The following is a 4,747-nucleotide window of genomic DNA, read 5'->3' as shown; positions in this document are numbered from 1 at the left end:
TTTTCTTCCCCTAACAATGCGCAGAATTAATGAAAGTATCTTGGATTTCAGATCTGAAGAGATTTGGGAGGTTTGTTTTTAACTTGTTTGGTTAACTATCATATTTTTTATACACATCTTTAGGTTTAAAATGTCTGAGATATTTTGCCACCAGCTTCATGCTAGAGTAATAGGTAGCGTATCTTTGATATGGTTGCCTTAGATTCATGTACCTAGTCAGAAAAAATTTCTTTTACTGGCTTGCTTCCTAAATGTCTTTTTCCTCTCTTTTTAATCTTTAAATGACCTGGTAAGCCCATCCTAATGCTCTTCCTCATCTCTCACCTAGCTTAAGAAGGGTGTTCTCCATATAGAGTTAAGTGAGTGCCTAATGCCTTTTGTAATTTTGTTCCCTCAACTTAAGAAACAACAGCTCTGTCTTCAACTTGTATTTCCCCTTGATTTTACAGTTTGGTAGTTTTCAAACTGGAATCACTAGCATGTGCTTGCTAAGTAATCCGATGCCAGCCTTATCCTAGCTGTACTTAGTAGCAGGTGTAAAAATGCTTCTTTTTAAGCAAGGTTGAATTGAAAATGTCCTATTAAGTCAGGAGAAAATAGGCCATAGCCTCACCCCCCAGCACCAAATGGGCATTCTTATAAAATGGTACTGGCCCAGGAGGAATTCTTCAACCACTCTCCTGCTCTTGGCCTTGAACCTACCTCTGAGTTGGACCTTACTATTGTAGCTGCTCACAACACCCTCCTGCATGCTTAGAATAATGCTTTGGGGGGAGCACTGATAAAACACAGTATTTATTTTTTCACCTCCTTTCAAAGGACTTGGAGGTAAGTTGCATTCATTCACTAAAGTTTCCCTCTGGCTGTCTGATAAAAGCTTGCATTTTACTATATCTGCATTTATTAAAGCCAGTATTTAAGGGTAAGATTTAGAAAATATATCATTTCTCGGCCCACCAACAAACTACAGCTTGACCTTTTAGCATACCAACTTTTGTTTCCAGCTAGATATCTTTATGTGATATCTAAATTGCAAGATCAGTAACATAATGAGAAGTCTGTAGAAATGAAGGCAAAGTACTTAACGCTTTTTCATCCAAACACCTCAATTTATTTTATAAAGTTATGGATTTTTCCTGTTATGTTTTATATGATATATGGACGTAACAAAATAAAATAATAGTAATAAAATAACAGTACAAAAGAGGAGAATATTTCCTCTTAACGCTTCTCTTATTGTCTTCAGAATATCCTTCTTTTGTTTTTTTCTCTACTTTCTACTTCCAGATGAATTTCAGTGCAGTCATTGTTTGAAATAATGTTTCATCCATTGCTAAACCAATAGGTCTACATGGTCTGTGTGTATAGTCCACAAATCTGTTCCTTTGTATCAAAGGGACACACGGGGCAGTGAGAATTAGGGGACCACTTCAAATAGAAGTAGATAGACATAGGCAGCATAGTGAATAAAAAAAGAGCACACATCTGGAAGTCAGGAGACTTTTGGTTCAGTCCAAACTCAGGCACTATATGACCTTGCAAAGTTCACTTAACTATGAAATTCACCATTAGTCAAATGAGGTGTCCCTGAATCTAAAGTTTCCTCTGCTTCAGTGAGTCTCATTTCAGAAAATTTCCTAGGACATTTTATCATCTGTCAAAAGATGTCTGTTTTTAACAATATTCATAAAACTTAACGCTGCTACTTTTTCATCTTTAAATACATTTTAGCTACTCATCCAGAGGATCTCTGGTCAGTATTTCCTTTCATCTTATAATACAAAATGGCTTCTCTTGTGTACAATGAACCAATATTCTTTTATATGTATATTTTTTTTCTTAACATCCCCTTTCCTGAACAAAGGATAATGCACATCCTAAAATCCTCAACCCAAAGAAATTTTCCTGCCTTCAGAGTAGGCATAGAGTAATAGTTTGAATGAAACTTTTGTAAACTGTAGTGTTCTTGGCATAAATAGGAGTTAAGTAGTTTTTTTTAATACATAAGAAGTAGTTGCCAAATATCTGCTTTTTAGTAACATTATATTGTTTTTTGGTTTGGGGGGGGTGTCTGTTTTGCCAAGATTACAATTGTATAAGCATTTTCTGAGGAAACTTGGCCTTAAATTTTGGGGATAATTCAAGAAATGTCTGCAAAAAATTGATTCATGGTCTTAATTTGTGTGGTTAGTCCTTTGAGTCTTTGGGGGAAGCCTAAAGTAGATAGTTCAGCCTTATATTTGTTTTTATTTTTATTTTCTATTTTCTATTTTATTTATTTTTATTTATTTATTTTTATTTTTTGACAGGCAGAGTGGACAGTGAGAGAGAGAGACAGAGAGAAAGGTCTTCCTTTTGCCGTTGGTTCACCCTCCAATGGCCGCCGCGGCCGGCACGCTGCGGCCGGCGCACCGCACTGATCCGATGGCAGGAGCCAGGTGCTTCTCCTGGTCTCCCATGTGGGTGCAGGGCCCAAGCACTTGTGCCATCCTCCACTGCACTCCCTGGCCACAGCAGAGAGCTGGACTGGAAGAGGGGCAACCGGGACTAGAACCTGGTGTGCCAGCGCCGCAAGGTGGAGGATTAGCCTAGTGAGCTGCAGCGCCAGCCGCTTATATTTGTTTTATGCTATTTTAGTAGCAGTTTAAAAATATATCAAGCACCTTAATTTGTTGTTAAATAACTAGTGCTTATAGGATTCTATTAAATTCATTTTAATAAGCCTACCAAGTTCTTGTGGAAAACCCATTTCTGGGATGTGTTTGGTTTGTTTCTTGTTCAAATTCAGTGTTTAATCCTAAGTATCTACATACTCATAAAGTATGATTATAAGAGACAGTATGGTATAGTGGGAAAAAGCACAGGTTTTTAGTTGGAGATCTTTTCCACTACCTATCATACTGTTTATATAACCTCTCCAATAGGGCTGCTATAATCCACAGCTCCAGGAGCAATCATTCATATTTGCTGTGTTCCAGAGAATACCATCTTCTATACCACAAAGTGAGTAGTGCCTGTGTTAAAAGTGCAGTGATGACCTTGCTCTTTGAGCCTGTTTCCTTTGTAAAATGATGCCACAGAGTCAGAGTTCCTTACAATCCCCTAAATGATTGAGGTGAAAATGAAAGATGGTTGAAGTGTATTTATCTTCCAAGCCATGACTGAAAGTTACTTTCTGGATCTCATGGCACCAGACACAACAAGGCCACGTTGAGCCTTTTAGCTTCCTTATTAGTCTTAGGATTCATTCCTTCTAATCCTCTACACAGAAGCCAGACTACCTAAGTTTCAAATGTGAGCACATCATAGTCTTATTATTTCCAACATAACATTCTGTTGCGTGCAGTACTAAGATTCTCTGATTTTCTTTATAGTTTCCCATCTACACTATAAGTGCTTTGATGGCAATATTCTATCAGATATCTTTTATCTCTACCTTCTAGCAGAGTGCCCAACATGTAGTGTATTCAAGACCATAATAACACTTACTATTTACTGCTGCATACAGTTAATTTAATTTTCAAAACAACCTAGTGAGGCCATTATAATCCCAGTTTTAAAGAACAAAAATGGTTTAGGGAAGTTGCCAAAAGCCAAATAACTAATTAGTGGGAAAATCATGATTCTAATCTAGAATTACCAAATTTCAGAGGTCAATTAAAAATCACTCCATACCACTCAACAAATATTTATTGAGTTGAAAATTAGGTGCACATACCCTCTTTGATTAGATATCCCTATGAATACACTCAATACAAACCTGATGGACTTGTTTTAAGGATTGTTTGGAATGTAAGTAGGGATTTTTTTTTTTTTTTTTAAGAAGTAGGGTTTGCAATTTGAATATATTCAGAAGTTGGAGGGAGAGGGTACAGGCATTTTGCCTAGTGGTTATAAACTAGTTAGGACACACATGTCTCATGTTACACTCTGAGTTTGATTCTCAGCTCCATCTCCTGATCCCAGGTTTCTCTAATGTGGACCATGAAAGGAGCAATGATAGCTTAAGTAGTTCTGTTCCTACCACCCACACTGGAGACCTGGACTGAATTCCAAGCTCTTGCTTGGCCCTGCCCTAGCCATTGTCAATATTTGGGGAATGGGACCAGAAGATGGGAATGTGCTTGCTGTCTCTGTCTCAATTTTTAAGGTGGCTTTATAAATTTAGAAAGTTTGCATACCTCGGACAGCAGTATTTGGGCAGGCATTCTTGGATTACATATGTTGATGTTAACAGTGGTATTAAAATTTTGCCTCCTTTTAGGCATAACTCCTCAAAAGTATTCTATAAACTTGAACAAGGAGGTAATGAATTTATCATGCAGCCATGTTTTTTGTGTTAAAAAAATCAAACAGTTCTATTTAAAAAAAAAAAAAAGGCAAGCCTGTTGGCATAACTAATAAATGAGTTCAGCCAAGTCAGTTATAAAATCAGTTTGCAAAAATATTGCACTGGGCTCTGTGTTTGGTGCACTGGTTAAGATACTGCTTGGGATGACTGTGTCCCATATTAGAGTGCCTGGGTTTGAGTCCTGGCTCCACTCCCAGTTCTGCTAATGCCCTCACTGGGAGGCAGCTGGTGATGGCTCAAGTGTTTGGGTCCCTTTACCCAGATGGAGTTCCAAGATCCTACCTCTGACCTGGCCCAGCCCCAGCTGTTGTGAGGGTTTGGGAAGTGATCTAGCAAATGTAAAAAAAATCTGTGTTTCTCTTTCCCTCTGTCTCAAGATAGAAGGTTCTCTCAAAA

Source organism: Oryctolagus cuniculus, chromosome 7, assembly GCF_051225735.1.
Source record: "Oryctolagus cuniculus isolate XC-2025 breed Fujian yellow rabbit chromosome 7, ASM5122573v1, whole genome shotgun sequence".
Classification (NCBI taxonomy): Eukaryota; Metazoa; Chordata; class Mammalia; order Lagomorpha; family Leporidae; genus Oryctolagus; species Oryctolagus cuniculus.
The sequence above is the reverse complement of the archived record's forward strand: the minus strand, read 5'-3'. Positions refer to the sequence as shown.